The sequence below is a fragment of the Equus asinus genome, chromosome 16 (genome assembly GCF_041296235.1).
Source record: "Equus asinus isolate D_3611 breed Donkey chromosome 16, EquAss-T2T_v2, whole genome shotgun sequence".
NCBI lineage: Eukaryota > Metazoa > Chordata > Mammalia > Perissodactyla > Equidae > Equus > Equus asinus.
This window is the reverse complement of record NC_091805.1, coordinates 10,030,329-10,050,059: the sequence shown is the minus strand read 5'-3', so window position 1 is coordinate 10,050,059 and position 19,731 is coordinate 10,030,329. Positions and strand designations below refer to the sequence as shown.

The window sequence follows — 19,731 nt, the reverse complement described above, 5'->3', positions numbered from 1 at the left end:
TGTGATTATAGTCAAGAAAAACATTATGTACTCATTTACAAAATTCAAGTTATCATTGTCTAGCTTTAATTTATGCAGTTTTAGCTTTCTAGCATTTTCTCTGAGCTAACATCTGTGCCAATCTTCCTTTATTTTGTAAGTGGGATGCCACCACTGCATGGCTTCACAAGCAGTGATAGGTCTATGCCCAGGATCTGAACCTGTGAACCCTGGCCCCCGAGTGGAGTGTGCAAACTTAACTACTATGCCACCAGCTGGCCACTTTAGTTCTTATCTTGACGTTTCACTGAATGGATCTTTGGTAGGATCTGGCCAGAGTCATATAAAGGTTGGAGGATTTGGTGATTATACCATTCCAATTTTAATCTACCATACTTTTCTATTAAAATTAGATATTTCATGGGCCGGCCTAGTGGCGCAGTAGTTATGTCCGCACATTCTACTTCGGTGGCGCGAGGTTTGCTGGTTCAGATCCCGGCTGCAGACATGGCGCCACTTGGCAAGCTGTGGTGTGGTAGGCATCCTACACATAAAGTAGAGGAAGATGGGCAGGAATGTTAGCTCAGGGCCAGTCTTCCTCAGCAAAAAAGAGGAGGATTGGCAGCAGATGTTAGCTCAGGGCTAATCTTCCTCAAAAAAAAATTAGATATTTCATTGAGATGAAACTAATCAACATTTAAGCATAAAATAACTATTTAATACATACATATGCCCTGCATTTCATTGATTCTAAGATGCTTCTTCCACCTCTCCCACATTTTAACATCTTTGAAATCATGACACATCTTAAAATCCATGGAACTTACACTTGTGGTCAGTCAGGCAGTAGTTATGACACAGTTGTCCTTGCACATGCAGGTACAAACTTCGAGCTATTTGTATTTTTCTCACTTTTCTTGAGTTATGTGCATTGTTAAGAGTACAAGGGTGGAGTTTAGTTGCCATTTGAAATATCCTCAACTATTGTGCTAAAATGTGATATTTAAGTGAAATTTTTGAGTATTACATTCTTAGAAGACAAAAAACAAAGTCATAAATTTCATACTAGTGGAACAAATTTTCAATATCAGAGGAATTAATATACTTTCTTTCAAACCTATAAGCAAGTACTTTATAAGACATAACAAAGGAAGATACAATTAATTGGAGATCTGTTGTTTGTTACTGAAATATCTATAATGTAATTGTCTGTCATTTCCACACAATGTGAATGAAGGCAGTAGACATTGGCAACCCTTTGGACTAAATTACAAAGTATGTAGAGCTGGTATTAACCATTTATATATCAAATATAACTATCATCAAGTCATTTTCTAATAGTACATAGGGAGAAATTTTACCACTGGTAGTATATAAAGGAATAATGCATCTGACAATTAAAGGCAACTTAGAATTGATAGAATATGTAAGTACTCAAATAAGATGTACTCTTTCTGAATTGATTATTGAAAAGTTAGGTTGAAAGATTATTGTAACTTCAAGTAGTACTCACTGAATCTTACCATGGAGTGAAAATACTTAGCTAACTTTAACTTTCAAATCTTTGGGGTGATTTTTAATTTTGTACTTTATATTACATTCCTGATTAAGTATAAGGCAGCAATGTCGTTCATCAGCAATTTCTCTAAATTTGTCAAATATATTTTCCCCACTGGTATGATCTAATTAACCTTTTCTAGTTGTTCTTCTAGTCAAAGATAGCATAAAGTAAAAAAGATAAAAGAAAAAAACAGAAAACAATAAACCAGAAAACACAGTATCTTTAAGGACAATCAAATTGAGTATTCACTTCTGTATCAGGAGCAGGTTTGGCTACACAAGTAATAGGAAACACTAAATAACAGTTGTTAAACAGGACAGAAGATGATTTGTGTCACACATTAATTTCCGGAGGTGGGGAGCCCAGGCCTTGTGTGATACTCCTGACAATCACAGAACCAGCTGCTTGCCCCTGTGGGCAGAGTGTGTATCTTCTCTGCCCCAGGAGTCACCTCATGGCTTAAGGTCTCTCCAGTTCCCGTATCACATGTCATTCGAGCCGACAGTAAAGAGGACAAGAAAGGAGAAATTCAACACTCTTCTGATTTGCCAGACACGTTACACTTTCTTTTTCCTCTACTTCTAATCCTTAGGCCAGAACTTAGTGATATGTGTGCCCCTAGCTATGAAGGAGACTGAGAAATGTGGTCTTTACTGGGGGCAGCTATCTAAAAAGTGAAGGTGCTTGTTCAGCTAAAGAAGGACAGAACTGGTTGGGGAAATGCCAGCGGCCCCTGCCTCATCCTCCCAGCTATCATAGGACATCTTTTGGCAACCAGGAGAGCAATAGCACATTATACTCTCCAAAGAGAGAAAACTTTTTGTCTTATTTTTCTTAAAATGTTTGAGATAAGTATAATACTAATTTGCCCCCAGGGCTTAGTTATTCCTTACATGTCTTAATGTTCATTTCATCTAATAAATATTTACTGGTTATGAACTTTGTGCCTGGTACTTAAGGTACCACTTTTTTTTAACACTTCCAGGATTATCATCCAAATTGAATATAATCCGAATGATCCTTATGGCATTGTGCAATGCAGTGGCCCTGGCACTTTAAAACACAAAACATAAATCTAAATACTGAACTGAATTTTACCTGGTTTCATCAAAATCTGCTTTTGATGTGAGTAATCTAAACTGACTCTTAATCTGTAGCTATGGAAAAGTCTTATTTTGTTTTTAGATCATAGACTCTTACCAAATTTAGATGTGTCTTACTCTACTTTGGAGCAATATATTTTAATTGACACCTTTGCTGTAGTCTTTTATTCTTAGATCTATAGGTTGGAAATCCAAATGCTTTTCCATGTTGGAATACTGTGTAGAAGACAATTTTTCTTACAGATGAAAGTAGAGAAAGTTTCAGCATTTAGAAGTTTGCATTGCCAATTGTTGGACTATGGGCTGAGTCTGTGCTAGTGAATGAAGTGGTGGGTTTATAACTATATATTGTTTTTTGTTTTTTTCTTTTCAAGTGTGCTTTTTTTTTTGGTGAGGAAGATTGGCCCTGAACTAAAACCTGTTGTCACTCTACCTCTTTTTTTTTTTTTTTAGCCCCCAGAGCCCCAGTATATAGTTGTATACCCTAGTTGTAGGTCATTCTAGTTCTTCTATGTGGGACTCCTGTCACAGCATGGCTTGATGAGCAGTGCTAGATCAACGCCCAGGATCAGAACCGGTGAACCCTGGCCACTGAAGCAGAGTGCATAGGCTTAACCACCTGGCCACAGGGTTGGCCCCTATAACTATATGCTGTTAATCAGTGTATGAATAATTGCTTTTAAAAAGCTCATTTTAAAATATTTAATCTTCAGTCTACAAAAATCTGCTTCTCTCTAAGATATGGCTGAGTTAACTAATTGATTAAAACAGTTATTATTGCAAAGTTCAGGATGTAAAATATACTATTTTGAAGTCTAAATGCAAAATGCTGAAAGCAGTACTTCTGCTGATTATGTTTTATTTCAACCATGTCACTTTGCAAAATGAGTAAAGTGTGTTATATGCAATTTTCTAGTATTGTTTGTGAAATACTGAAGAATAAGGTTTTCTAATCTTTGGTTGGTATATTATCACTATAATGACTACAATTAATTCAAGCATTTATTTCCTTTAGCTTGCAATCATATCATTTTGAGAGAAGGAACAATAAAATATTGACTGTTGATGGAATCTAAATGACCTATCTAATATGGCTCTTTGTGCTTTCCTCAATTTCCTATGAGACGGGTGACATTACTAAAATTTTCAGGTAATTTTAACTACATAGTCTAAGCAATGTCTTGTAATATTCTACTGAGACATAAATTTGATGCTAAGTTCTCTGATTGTCTCAAATATATGTTAAGTTGTCTCAAATCTACTTTCAGCTGTTACATGGAACACAGGAAAATGAGAAAAATGTTATTAAAATTTAATTTTAATCTCAATTATTAAAATGACTTCTTGTGTGACTATGTCTTATTATCTCAATTTTCCAGAAATCCTTTTATTCTGGTTATGTGTATGTCATTTTCTTTCCCTCAGTGATTATATTTCTAAGTACAAAATTGCATTTTCCCTGTAATTTTCACAGAAGTGCATATTTTAGTCTGTATCTCAGCATGTATTAAGACAAAAAATAAATAACTGTTAAAGTTCAAACTTAGAACAAATATAGCATTATTAAAATTTCCTGTGGGGGTCAGCCCCATGGCATAGTGGTTAAGTTTAGCCTGCTGTCCTCCAGCAGCCTGACTTCGCAGGTTTGGATCCCGGGCATGGACCTACACCACTTGTCAGACATGCTGTGGTAGCAACTCATATATAAAGTGGAGGAAGATTGGCACAGATGTAAGCTCAGGGCTAATCTTCCTCAGCAAAAAAAAAAAAAAAAAAAGAAGAAGATGAAAAGAATTTTCTGTGGTTCTCTTAACCCCTCTTCAGAATGCTTCCTTCACTGGTGTAACACAAGTTTTTTAGATTGCCTATTGCTCCTGGTAATACCCAACTTAAATAATTTGGTGTAAGGGAAAGGGAGGGAGTGGATAAACCTGAGGGAGGGGAAAGCAATGGTTTACTGAAACCTAGTGTTGGAAATACCTTTGGGCGATGCCTACATAACTGCTCTCAGTTTTCCACAAACTTAAATTACTGCCATCACAACAACAACACTAAGAAAAATTGCACTTGATGTTGATTTTTAGGATGCAGTATATAACCTTGTAATTTAATGCTCACATGAGATATGCAATACTTTCAATGTGTAGAGTTGAAAAATGCCAGTCATTGCTCATTCTATTTGTATTTCCTGGAATTTCACATTGAGATATGGTCCCTGGATATTATGATACAGAGTAATAGAGCTGGGTAGACATTAAGCTTCCCTCACCCCACCAAAAAAAAACTCCTCTGAGTCTATCTTGTATAGGGTTTTTCAGAAACATAACAATCAAATATTTTGGGTGTTTTTCATGTGTCTATAAAAATACGTTTTTATCTCCAAGATTTAAATCTTGGTTTCCCTTTGTCAGGTTGCTACTTTTTAAACTAACGTATTATATTACATAATAAGAGAAAAAATCTGACTTACTACATCTTAAAGGAATAGTTTTAACTAAAATTAATGTGGATTTTTAAAAGAAATTCATCTTTAGCAACTAAAAATGTAGAAACAGTTTAGGCCTATCACCTTCTATAAGAAAGTAATTTATTGGAACTGGATACTAGAAATTAGAAATGAGTCGCTAGCGTCACAATTGGTAAAATTTGATATTCCTAGGAAATAATATTGAATAAACAACACTAACAGCAGTAACTCTTCACCTTTAAAGTGCTATACTGACGTACTAAAGCATTTTGGGGTGGTTGTCTAACGTCATAATAATGAGCCTTCTTCAACTGGGCCATTAGTCTGTTATTTCAATGGTTAAGCTTGGATATTGAATGCAGTGTTATCTGACTATCTTTGATAAATCTCTGTGCTTTTTTGTCATGATGGGCTGTGATATGATTGACAGATGCCAACAGGTAGATTTATGAGAGAAATCCCTTCAAGATCCAACAGACTGTGCAGGCGTCACTGTGCCTATGTTCCATGCCTGTAGATGACGCAGCAGGCGTTTTCCCATTTGGGACCCATCTGCATGGCCTTCCAGGACATGGAAAGGAGCAGGGGCCATTGAAAACATCTGCTAAAACATGAAAATGCAATTAGGAACTTTAAGTAGCTTATTTTGCCATTCACAGGCCATGTAGTCATGAAACTAGAATCTTCAGAAAAACAGAAGCAAGAGAAATTTAATGGAACCCCTGTGTGAAAGGCAAAATGAGCTTCCCCAAATCCTGACCAGATCTTCACTTCATCAGATGCTGTCATGATTCCAGCATCCTCTCCTGTGCGGAAGAAAACGGTCCTTCCCATGAGGTTGAGGAGACTCATGGTCAACTTCCCTGTTTATTATCTCCTGAAGGCCAAAGGCGTCAGCTGCTTGCAGGCTAGTTCTGAGTCGGATAATTGCTTTTCATGTTTCCGAGAGAAGCCACTAGGGAATCTTGGCATCTTCGCTGAACATGTGTGCTCGGAACTCGACTCTAACAGGGTTACGTCCTCATAGTATCCCTACATTGGAGACTCTAAGTTAGAGCCTCAATATTTATTTAGAACAGCATGCTACCACTAAGAACAAAACTTCTCATTTGGTTTGTCCTGTGGCTTAGTACTTTATACAAAATAAGCTTACAAAAATATTAGCTTCCTTCCCTTTATTATTCTGAAGAGATACATAGAAAGGGCAAGGCTTGTACCTGTGCACCATTTATCTATGTCTAATAAAGAAACAGGTCCCTGTTTTCATGTATACAAAGAAGTCGTAAGAGAGGAAAACTTTTGGACAAATATTAATGCCATTTATTTTGTTCAAATAATTCCTTCTGTGAATCGAAGAGATGAATTGAATTTCCTGGTGATTTTAATGGATCTACCAGTTCTGCACTCTTTTCAAATTTTCATAATAATATTAAAATGTTTCCTTTATGTGTTATTTTCTTTATCTTGTATAGGAATGATGCTCATTGAGCTAAATAATGAAATAATACCTTAAACCAGTATCATTAATACATTTGATATCATGCCTAGATTTTGTGTTCCCTAAGTATGCTTTTATAGTATGATGGTAAACCATTGGGGCTGATGTCTGTGACTAAGTCCCAAAGAATTAAAATGATATATGCTAGACACGTTTTCTGGGTTATAATTTGACCTGGGATATTTCTGTACATGGTCAAAAATGAACTATTTTAATACACTATACATATAATTTCCTATAATAAAAGAATACCACATAATCTAAGAATAAAGGAATATGCTGCATGAAAAAAATTCACATCCCTGATAAGGAGTTAGAAAGAGAAGTAAATGATATTTCTGGCCTTAAAATGTATTTTTAGTTTTTAAGGATCCTGAGTGTACCATTCTTTGCTGCCAATAATCTCAGCAATATGAGTGCTTGGAAGGAGGATGGAATAATGTAGTTCCTAAATTTTCCATTTTGAGTCACCAAGATAGCAATACTAAAGAGCTATTACGGCTTGTATGCCTGTTTTACTGACACCTTATGTTGCATTATGTTTGTATTGATTATCAGATTTTTTTAGGTACTGAAACTTTCTTGATTATACTGTATGAAAGTATTGCAAAGGTAGACAAAGAAAAGCTGGTTTGGTTTAGATTTTCAATTATAAAGCATCTTAATATCCATGTTACCCTGGTGACACAGACAAAATAGAAGCTATACGCATTCAGTTATCAGAGAAATCAGACAAAAACTAATGTTTCGGTTGTCTTACAAAGGTACCTGCTCCTTTTTTCTGAGACACAGGAAGGTTAAGTATATACTTAAAGCTCAAAGTTAGAGAATGATTCTGTCACTTACCAGTGCTATAACTTTAGAAAAGGCATTTGTCTCCGTCCTCATAGAGTTCAAAGCCATAGCCTAGAAATGAATGTTCTTTTCCATAAAAAGACGTGTTAAATGTTAGTGGTGTACTGAATAGGAAATAGACAAGAGAGACATAATCAGGTCATCAATAACCTTTTACATGGGAAAAAAAATTATAAAAAGCAGGATCTCAAGCTGAGGGGAAACTATCCTATCATCCAAAGCTAGAGTCCCCGGACATTTATAAAAGAATCTGGACAGGATAAACCCTATAATCCATAAACTAGAACTTCGTAAGTCAAAGTAACATCCCCTAAAACTCCACCATTCTAATCTGGAAATACCCAATTTGATTTAATAGTGGTAATAGGTGGAATATTTGAAGCTTAATTAGTATTTTAGCTACATAAGTGAAATATTATTCTTCTTACTGAATCATTGCTAAGAATATGTCTCATAAAGACATATGCACATGCCTTCCTAGACTGTAATTTACATTTTTAATATTTGTAATTTGCAATTAACACTATCATTTGCCTTCTATTTGGGAAAGTATACTGAATCAGTACTCTTAAAGTTTTAAGAAAAAAATGCCATATTTTGCAATGTTCTTCCTAGAGTATATTATACTGTGATGTATTTTACTTCCTGCCAAAACTGCTCTCTTTCACAGCAGAAGATAAATTGTTCTTTATCTCTGAGCAGTGCCTTTTTGCTCTAGCCAGTGGGATTCAATACCACTGATTCTTTTTACAATCTTGGTTTAGGAAATTAAAGAAACTCGAGTAGTGCTGCTGCAATCCATTCACGGCTAATACATCTTGTCTCGCATGACTGAGGACAAGTGCCCTCCAGATTAAATTCTGCTGCTCAGCACCCCGCATTTTCATAAAATATAGTCCTTACGTAGCTCCATGAATATCCCAAGCATGTGGTTTAATTTAAAACAACATGCTTGAGTCACCCATTTAAATAAAATGTTTGTAATGGTCCACAACTATTTTATAAATGCACCTTCTTGAAAGACAACAAGCAAATGCTATAATTTCAAGTGAGGTAAAACACTATCTATGCTCAATGATAAGCAGAAAGATCTTCAGGGAGGCTTACCTGAGTTCCCTTAGGGACGAGGCATTTGTTTCTGAATGTTGATCTCTGAGAGAGGAAAGTGGCACTGCCAGCTGGTGCTGCGAGTCATTGTAAGGGCTGGAGCAGCCCCCCAGCTTCCTGGTTCCCCATGGCCAAAGCAGCCGAGGTAGAGTCGATATGAATGGCCTGGAAAAAGTTGCCCTTTCCTGAAATGCTGCATGCTGCCCCATTTTCAATCACAGTTTAAAGGTGGTCTATGGTATGCATTTTGATAAAACTTATTCATAAAATGATAATATTTGTGTGAGTTCAGTAAGGGTAAATAATGGAAAAATGGATTTGAGAATGTATAAAAACAGTCCCCAGTAGGGAGTTATTTATTGTGATGTATGCACTTACTATATGGATGGTTTTTATTCTAAGAAGCGTATCCTAAAGTCTAAGGAAGCATTTTGAACTTTTATGTGCTTATTAAAACAAACCAATTGAAATAAGCATCTGAGGCTACAAGTTTCTCTTCTGTGTGTTGTTTTCTGACCCCAACCTAATCCATCAGATGATGCTTCATAATGATAAAAAATTAGCGTTACTTAAGGAACTGTTCTTGGAATTTTTGACCACATAAAAACAATGACAGGATCAAAATGAACCTAAAATTTTAAGGAGAAAGAATCAGTCCACACTCTGGTGATATGTGTGCATGTGTCCTAATATTCACTAAATCATTGGAGCGACACTGTGATCTCTAATTATTAGGAGAATGTTAGTGGAATATTATGCACACAGGAGCCTGTCTGTGTTTCGGGGTTTTCAGGGAATCACATCAAATGATCTGTAGGCACTGGGATTCATAGTTCCTGAGTTGTCATGTAAACCTTTACTCCAACCAGAGAAACCCTTTACTAGCATGGAAACAAATTATAAAATTAATTGAGCCACTGTTTACACATAGTTGAGAGTATCAAAAGCCAGCAAAATGACAAAAAATCAGTAGCAGGATCTATGTAACATAAAAACTAAATAGTAAATGCAGAATAATTTAATGGGTTGAAGTGCTTTAATAATTGTCTATCATATGTGTTGTCATATATCAATATTTTAAATGAAATTTTATAAAAATATCAAAAATTATAAAATAGGTATAGTCCACCTAATGGGAGTGGCAGGTAATTTATTTCCAAAGAATATTTTAGTGACTCTGCCTGTTTTCATCATTCATCAGTATTAACTATTCAGTTACATTGACAGACACATACTTTCTGGCTTCTATAAAAGGTTTAACCAAAATGTCAATTTTCTAGACATAACATTTGATTGATATGTTATAGTAACATGATAGAAAACAAGATTAAATTTAAATGCATGTTTAGAACACAATTTTTTGTTGACAAGAAGTAAAAATGTGTGATTATCAATCTGCATTGTGGATTAACAAAATGATTATTCCAATTTCGAGGGAATAAAAAAATAAATATCTGAATAAATATTCAGATATCTGAAAAAATATTCAGATATCTGAAACCATGTTTCTATTTAAGTTGCTCAGATGAAGGTAATTTGTTAGTAATTATCAGCAAGTTTTTCCATGTGTTTAGCATTTGTCATTTCATGTAAATTATATTCTAGACTCTCACAAAACCTATATATAGTTATTACATTAATTGTTTTCTATGTAAGTAAACACAGAGACACTCAACACACGCATAGCTGAGGATTACAGGGGTTATATTAACTTTCTCAAGAAAATATACAAGATATTTGGTATAATTGCAACATATATCCATTTATTGTTACTCTACTTTTCAGTGATTTAGACTTAATATAGCTATATTTGACCAATGGAATTCAAATTTCCCATTTATGTGTAATTTACATTGACTAATGTGCCAAAATTTTTCTTTACTAATAACATATTTAAGTATTTTTTATTATATTGAGGTAAAAATTTTGAGGCAATGACTTCCTCATGCTATGAATTAAAGACGTAAATGATGATTGGGAAAAGAAAAGAGAAAAAGGAGAGAAGAAATGAAAAGACGTGCATTGTACATTTCATCACCTGACACCAAAGACCAACGAGCGGTCTTGAGATAAGACAGACCTGCCTTGGAGTCCTCTGTCTATCTCTTAACAACTATGTGTTCTTCAGTGAATGACTTGAGAAATACAGCATTATATCATGAACAACATAATGCCAGTTTTTTTATTATATGCCTCTCATTATTATATTTATCTGTTCTGTAAGAAGAAAATGTGTAAAACATGGAAATAAATATCGAGTGATATAACCTCTAACTCCTTATGCAGGTTATAACTTATGGTTTCACTAATCCAATCATTGAATAAATACCATTTCTCTAGCACCTGCTTTGGACCTCCATAACCCCAGTCACTCAGGATGTAGAGATGAATAAAATGCATCCAAGCATTTATGCGCTCATTTTCAAGAGTGAAAGGCATATATACAGTGAAAGAAGTACAAGATGATACTATTTTGGGAGTTCAGAACAGAGGTACATATCACAGCATGAGGAAGTCAAGAAGACATCTTTAAAAATGTGATCCCTAGTGGGGCCAGCCCAGTGGCATACTGGTTAAGTTCGTGGACTCTGCTTTGGTGGCGTGGGGTTCACAGGTTCGTATCCTGGGCGCAGACCTACACACTGATCATCAGGCCATGCTGTGGTGGCATCCCACATACAAAATAGAGGAAGATTGGCACAGATATTAGTTCAGGGACGATCTTCCTCAAGCAAAAATGGGGAAGATTAGCAACAGATGTTAGCTCAGGGCCAATCTTCCTCATCAAAATAAAATTGTAAAAAATTAAAATAAATAAATAAATAAATTTTAAAAAGACATTTAAAAATCCTGATCCCTGAGGCTAGCCTGGTAGTGTAGTGGTTAAGTTTGCATGCTCTGCTTCGGCAGCCTGGGGTTCGTCAGTTCGGATACTCAGGTGCGGACCTACACACTGCTCATGGAGCCATGCTGTGGTGTCATCTCACATATAAAATAGAGGGAGATTGGCATAGATGTTAGCTCAGTGACAATCTTCCTCAAACATAAAGGGGATGATTGGCCACAGATATTAGCTCAGGGCCAATTTTCCTCACCAAAAAAAAAAAAAAAATCTGATCCCTGAGCCAGACCTGATGATCTAGTGGTTAAAAAGTTCAGCAGTGTCACCAATTCTGCAGCTTGGGTTCTCTTCTCAGTTGCAGAAGCACACCACTGGTCTGTCAGTTGCCGTGCTGTGGCAGCGGCTCACATAGAAGAACTAGAAAGACCTACAACTAGATATGCCACCATGCACTGGGGCTTTGGGGATGGAAAAAGAAAAAAGAGGAACATTGCCAACAGATGTTAGCTCAGGGCGAATCTTTCCCAGCAAAAAAAGTATGAACATTAAAAAAAAACAACAAAAAAACTCTGATCCCTGAGCTTAGCTTTAAAAGATAAATTGGGATTTTCCAGATGCTGGAGGAAAAAATATGAGATTAGTATGAGTAAACATAAGGAGGTGAGAAATAGTCTGAAATTTCAAGCACTTCAGTTGTATTGTAAAGTAAATGAAGTGTGAAAGAGAGGTAAGGGAAGAATTGCTATACTGTACTGCATTTGGGAGAGAACACTCCAAGAATGAGTACAGCTCAAAAACATATATTTAAAGGGAAGATACAATAATAGATTTTTATAATATAACAAAATGTACAATTTATCATTTGAATAGAGATACTGTTTTCCTGGAGCTAAGAAATAAGATAGTGGGCATCAAGCTGGCTCTTGGAAAACTATTCAAAGTGAATTTGCAAGTGTGTTACATTTATAAAGTGTCACATTTTCATGTTAGACTATGATGGAAAGACTCAGTGCCTACTGAACTTGTGTCTGTGGAGCTAAGAGCAGATATTGAAGAAAGAGTACGTTAATAATTAATTCCTTTCTTGTGTTGTTTTTAACTACTGTCCAGAGCTGGCACTAAACTATTCAAAATTGAAGTGGCAATTGTGACTTAAAGATCTGACTATTGTTTAAATAAAGTCAAAATAATCATTTAATTCTGATTAGAATAGTAGAAATGTAGAGCTCAGAAAATTGTTTGTAAATCCAAATTTAGTCTCACTATGAAGCAGAATGGTGATAGCTAAGTTTAATATGCCAACAGTTGTTTCTTGAGATTTTTGTGTATCATGTGCAAATAATGTACAAATTGCAAGCATTTCCTAGGATGGGTAATAATAATTTTATAGGGCTCTTGTTTAAGCAGGAGACTACAAACACTTTCTCAGATATTCAAAAGAAATCAATTCCATTGACTGTAAATAAAAATCACTGAAAAAACTAATTTTTAGAAGGATAGGTACCAAAAGGAAGAATGTGATTCATTTTACACCAATTAACAAGCTATTGCCAAGAATTAAACAATGCCAATTTCAAAAGGGAAGAACCTGGAGGGAACTAAAGTGTTAAATATAATGAATGTGAAGATTGAAAAGGAGATGTGTCATCTGTGGTCACATTGAAAGAGAAATTTATGTCCATAGTAACTGAGAAAAATCCCAACCTTCTTGATCTCTATAAGATCATAATTTACTGATAAACTAAAACTTTTGAAAGGTTCATCTTTCTAAAACAGTTTGGCTTTGAAACTTAATTTTGCCATTTTCAAGCACAGAGTTAGAGAATGGCTGGTGTAAGTTCCTTCATATTCATCTTGTGAGAGTAAAGAGATCAGCATTTAACATTAATCCAACATTCCTTTGGCTTAAGGAACCAAAACTATTCTAAGACTTAGAATGATGTGAGATTCTTGATAGCGTTAAACTCTTCCTTATGCATTGATTAAATTTCCCAGAGTGGAGTGGTCAGAAGAAGCATTCCATGAAGCATGTATGTAAGTAAGAAAGTGTATCCCAGTAATTAAAACCTAGTGTTGCAGCCAGACATGCCTGAATTTGAACAGCGGCCCTACCACCATTCAATTTCTCTAAGTCTCCGTTATCTCTTCTTCAAAATAAGAGTTAAAAATCATACCTAACCTAACAGGTAGAGAAGATTGAATAAGATTATGCATGGAAAGCTCTTAGCACTCTACCTCGCCTATGGTTCAGTAAATGTTAGTTGCTATATTATTATTCCTTCAAAATATACTAACTTTCGATTGCGTTAAATGGCATGTTTAAAAAAATAATATTTGTAAAAGTTTTTGTTTTGTTTTTCCTGTTTCAATAAAGAATAAAAAGTAGAGGCAGCTCAAAATCTTACAGCTTGAACCCAGGAAAACATAGCAAAACCTATACCAGTTTGTGTTCTCAGTTGTAGGCTCTTGTGTGTAGCATTCAAGAAGGTCCTGAGGCCACATCTTTGGTTTAATTGATCAAATCAAGTAAGCTGAGAATTAAGATTCAATAAATAAACATTGAATACTTGACATTTTGAATAATGTGCTAAGAGAGCTCCTGCATTATTTCAGTAAGTATTTTCTAGAAAAAGTCTAATACGAATGAAACATAAATAAGTGTCCCTTTGGTGACAAAAACTACAGAGCTTGCTGGTAAGCTTTTGAAGGTTAAGAAACTTTACTATTAAAGGCTTAACTCTATAGAGGGGAGAAATCTCAACTAGTAAATTGCTAAGGGTGAGAATAAACCCCAAATAAAGAGAGCCCTCCTCCAGCTACAGAGCAAAGCCCTGGGAACCAGAACCCCGCCTCTCTGCTGAAAGGAGAAAATTATTTTCAGTGCATTGAGATTGGCCATCTGACATGACAGCATCCTAAGTCCAGAGTATTAGGCCACAATAGTGGTTGCCTTTGAAGCAGCAGAAGAAAAGAAAATTGACCCAGATTTTTTTTTTTCCCCTCTATTGAAGAGGAAAGTTGGCAAGCACTTGACTTGCAAGAAAGAAGGAAAAAGAAAACAATATGGGTATCACTTCCCTCTAGTGGTGAGTGAAGGTCCCACAAAGCTCACCAAGGAGTAGGCTGTCAGAAGACTGATGACAGTCTTTTGCAGAACATTTTATGGTTTCAAAGTTCTTCTAAATGTTTTATCCCATTGAATTCTCAAAGAACCCTGTAAAGTTTCATCATTCCTGCTTTAAAGATGAGGAGGCAGATTCTTAAGACGGAATAGGATGCAGTTCCAAGTGTAATACATGGAGAGGTGGAAAGCCTCACACTAAGAACAGATTTTATCACTCATTAGCTTTTTGAGTTTCCTGAGCTTATGTAAATGCAGTGAAATAGTCTCGGCAGTGTCTAAGGCCCATTACAATGAAAAAATCACCTCAGCTTGTCTCAGTTCTGTGTCTAGTTACAGGAGCTAAACTGAGACTTTGGCATTACAGGGTGTCATCTGGCCCTGTCCTCTTTTTCCCTGAATGGCTTAGGATATACGTTACCTTAGTCAGGACTTAAGGCAGTACCCAAGATGCAAGACTCTTAAGGATACCAGCTCTCCAGTGAATGCCATTTAGATTGAGTAGGGAGGAGAACAGAATGGGTGGAGAGCAGACCATGGATATCAGGAATGACCTGTTCTCTTGAGAAGCACTTAATAAATAAATTTCTATGAATAGAGAAAAACTTGCAGTAGAATTTGATTATAGTTCACTCTCTGAAAATCATGTAGGAAGTTACAAAAAATGGCGTGTTAAACTTTAGCTAGTTTGGGACACCTCAGGAGATGGCAGAATGATCTAAAGTTTGTTAAACGAAATGTTCTAAGTCAGATGTGGAGAAGAGCAGCTTCGACACAGAGATGTTTTCTCACTGAGTGGAGACAGATCTACTCTCCTCTTTACTAAGATAGATTTCTGGGTTGACAAATTACAGAATGAGTAATAACCATTTCTGATAATGTTGAAGGCTGCAACGAGCACCTAGTAAATAAATAAATTTCTAAATTTAAAACCTCATTATATATGATCTTCTGTAATTCACATTAAATCAGATCTAAAGAATGAAAATATATACTGCAACAATAGAGCATTTATTTTGCTCCTATTTGGGTGAATACAGTGTGTGTGTAGCTAAGTTGAGCAGTGATACAAAGGTTTTAGGAATTATCTCAGTTGCTTTAGATGCTGGAGGACTTGTCATAAATGTAGGTCTTCAACAATTCTACATTTATTATACAGCTGACAATAAAAATTAAGAAACATCCAAATAGTAATTTAAGAGTAATTCTCACCAGACACTGCTTTTCATCTAGATTTTGACCTAATAAAATATTAGGTTGGGTTTTAATTTTCCTTTTTTATCTGGTCTAGCCCCTCATGTTGGTGACCTCAAGTCAGAAATACAATGTTAATGGTATCAAGCCCTATTTAATGCATGGAAACATCTCGATGAATTCCATTTCCGTTTGTGCAGTTTTTCTCCGACTTATCGCCATTCTACAGCTCTCCTGGGAACAGGCAGCGCTTATTGTTTCTCAGTTCTCGGCCCTGCGTGAGTAATTGCTAAGTTTATGAAGTCAGTCACAAGAGGTAAATTCATATTTGACTGATTGCTTTGGAGAGTTCAGCTCTTGAATTTTACTATATTTTGTGGAACCTTTATGCAGTCTTCTCTGTACTCATAGTTCTTTAAGGCAGAGGGAAATATAACTGCAAAACTTCAGAATGTAATTGCTCTTATCTGAACACTATTCAAATTATGGTCTTTTCCTTTAACAATTAGGTAGGTATTAAGATTTATTTAATCAGTGAAAAACTAATAATAACAATATTAGTAATAATTAAAGGATAGAAGAGAAGAGTGAGAGAGAAGAAAAATAAAGGAAGAGAAGCTTCCATTAAAAGCCACCATGTGCCAGGCAGCATGCCAGTTGCTTTATACTCAGTGTCTCTAATCCTTACATTAACAACATGAAAAAGTGGTCTTGTTATCCTCACTTTAAAAATAAGATATCTGAGGTTCAGAGAGGTTAAACCAACTTGCCAAAAACATAATAATAGCTTCTGTTCAGAATATCCCATATGGTATAACTGAGCTAAGCAGGTTTTCCTGTGTTATTTCATTTAATTCTCAGATTAACCCTATGAGGTAGGCATTGTTTTTATCCACCTGTACAAGTGAAGAAACCACCACATAGAGAAGTTAAATAATTGATCGAACTGACAAAGTAGAACTACTGAGTAGGAGTTCAGAGCTGAGACTTGAACTCAGTAACCAGTAGTAGGACCAGGTGGTTCGTAAAGATCAACCGAACATTTTAATGTACTTGCTGAAGTTTGCTTGATAAAACTTTATAATATTATGATCTAAATAATGAGTGAATTTTGTACAATTAACACGTGGCTTTAGCTATGCTTAAATCACAAGAGAACATCAGAAACTCTAGCCAGGAAAGCCAATGCTCCTAATTCAGTTCTCTTGTCTAGTTCATCTTCTGTCTAATTCTGTCCTCTCCTTCTATCATTTCTAGTGCATTGCATGGGGCTCGCTCACTCTCTCTTTGCTTACTCGGGTCCCAACAATTGTTCTTTTTCTCACCTGTGGTTTCCTTTCTACAGCTATAATTCCTCATACTCTTTCAGTTCATAGAGCTTATTCTTTCTTGAGCTCTTTTTTTCCTGTGCTTTTTCCTCACTTTTCTTGCACACTGTCTCTTTGATTTTGCCAGCTTTCTCCCTAGCTCTCTTATTTGGTATCTCTTTTGCTAAATGTCTTTCCACTGCCTCCTTGCAGATACCTTCTGTGTGCTGTGGTCTGATCACCCTCTATGTTGCCTGTGGTGTTACTGTTGCTGTTTCTGACCACCTAAGCACAGAGATGAATCTCTGTACTGAACTCACTCTCTTACAGCTTCTTTCCTTCTTCCTTATGGGTGTGAAACTCTAACTTTCCCTCAGAGCTCCTTCCAACAGCAGCACAAATCCTCCCTCTCCACGAAGCCTGGGGTTCTCTTCTCAACCAGCTCTGCAGAGCAAAGGAATTCTTATCTGTTAAGACAACTAAGATGAAAGTTTAAAAAAGTAAATCAATAAAAGTTTGCCACTGCAAATGGCTTATATGTGGCTTTTCATTACAGTTCAATGAAAAGTTAAAGTTGTTGGGTAGCCCTTTAACATGTCATGTACGTTCACACAGCTCTGTCCATGTTCCTGCCAATCCTTCTCTTTGGAATGCTCTCTTCCAGTCTCCTTCCCCAGCACTATATTCCATTTAGGAAGATACTATTCCTACTTGAAGGCCAATCTGAAACGTCAGCTCATTTGTGAACCTTTGTAGATTATCCGCTGGCAGAAGAAATAACATTTCCTCAATTCTTATGCACCTTGTAGCCCTGGGATTATAGGACTTAGAAAACGTAGAAAATGTACTGAAGGTAATACAGGTCACTGACAACAATACTAAATTTTGAGCTCCATAAGTTAAGGCACTTCTTCCTACTCATACACATATTCTCAGCACCTGGTATTAGACGGACACAGTCGGTGATCAACAGATGTTTGAATTATTCATTTATAGTGTCTCAGTTTTGGTTCTCTGAGAAGGAGCCCCCAACCCAGGAGTGGATGTGTAATACCATAGAGGAAACACTTGAGAAGGATAAAGGGCTTGGGAAGAAGTAAATAGACAGAGCCTGCAGATACTGACACAGGCCTGACACCTGCGGAAGGGGAGATGAAAGGAAGAAAGATGGAGGAAGAGCCTCAGAATGTAGCACAGTTCTGAGACAGTCTTGGCCTGATGGGTGTGCAGCTCCTGAGCCAAGGTCAGAGATCCCCAACAGTAAGAAATGGCCTAGCTCTGATACCCCTGTGCTTGGTCGTTGACTAGAAGAAGCTTGAGAAAGCTTGGCTTTGGCCTAAATGCCATGGTGGATCTGAAGGTGCACAGTTGGGATTTGTCAATCAACTATGTTTCCTGACGTAGAATCTCTTACAGGGAGGTATGAGGGGCACACCCTCTCCACCCTTGCAGTGCTTTAGTAAGAATATTTCCCTTTTCAATCTCATTGACACTAAATTAGGAGGCAGGAGACCTAGATTTTGGTCTTGCTTTTAGTATTTAGTTGCATGACTCCTGCAGGTCACTATACCCTTGTATGCCTAAGTTTTCTTCTGTATAATATTATATGAAAATGTTTTGTTTCCATTTTAAGGGAAATATAAAGTATCACAGACTGTACTATTCTTCCAGGCCACAAAGCAAGCCTCCTATTGTTTCTTTTTCTTTTATTAACTATATGTATGTTAACTATGCATGTTAACTATATATTATTAACTCTCTCTATAAAATTTAGATATATATATTTATAAAATAACTGCATAATTGTTATTCTCAAAGTCTTTCCAATTCAAACCTCACAGAGCCAGATAGGAATTTTAAGGAGTATGTGGTACATTTGGACATTTGGGTATAGATTCTTTCTTGAAAATTGCTTCATTAGGAGTGTGTTCTTCACTGGAACACTCAAAATGGATATGGAAATTATAATCTTATCTTTTGATTGAAAAGTAGAATGAAATACCTAGCCCTTGATACTAAATTAATTTACAAGATTTCATCAATTTGCCCATAAAATTTATTGAACTTTCCTTGTAAACACTATTCTTAGTATTCTGGAAGGACAAGTGCAAATAGGTAAATAATGTATTATTATTTATTGAGCACGTACTATGTACTAGACCCTGTTGTGAGCATTTCCCATGTGCTCTTGGACTTCTCTTAACTATCCTGTATTGGCTAGTTTTTGCCACAAAAATGCAGTGGAAAAAATAACTGCAGAATCTGAGTGGCATTCAAGAATAAGTGTATAATTAGGCCACAAATCTCCAGAAGAATTTTCAATTTGTGACTGAGGAGTCAGTTGATGTGTGCTGAATTGTCATTCTGGTTTCAGTTGGCTGGTTCACAGAACTGTGGCTGTCTAAAGGATGCCTCTGATTCACGTGTCTTTCATCCTACCTCTGGGATGAGTGGACTGGCCTGGGCACGATCTTTTCTCAGTTATGTCAGAAGTGCAAATGGGTAAATAAAAACACTGAAGGCATTTTAAGTCTAGGGCTCAAAAGTAGCACACTGTCAACCTCATTTTATTGGTCAATACAAGCCCAAAGTGGTCAAGACACAGGGAAGTAAGCGGTGTCCACGGTGGGAGTGTGCTGCAAAGTTACACAGCAGAGTGTGTGACTAGAAAGGGGATGAATTATTGAGACCAATATA

At 36.2% G+C, this 19,731-nt stretch overlaps 1 protein-coding gene and 1 long non-coding RNA gene across 3 annotated transcripts in view; one reads left to right on the top strand and one right to left on the bottom strand.

The window, feature by feature from the left end:
• NEGR1 (neuronal growth regulator 1) overlaps positions 1-19,731 on the top strand; it is an 824,026-nt gene that overhangs the window by 70,898 nt on the left and 733,397 nt on the right. The window lies entirely within an intron of this gene.
• LOC123277612 (uncharacterized) overlaps positions 1-19,731 on the bottom strand; it is a 31,674-nt gene that overhangs the window by 2,333 nt on the left and 9,610 nt on the right. The window contains exons 2-3 of the long non-coding RNA XR_011494813.1: positions 8,571-8,735; positions 7,455-7,567 (exon numbers count right to left, since the gene is read on the bottom strand). This is a non-coding gene — a long non-coding RNA (uncharacterized lncRNA). The remainder of the gene's footprint in view (positions 1-7,454; positions 7,568-8,570; positions 8,736-19,731) is intronic.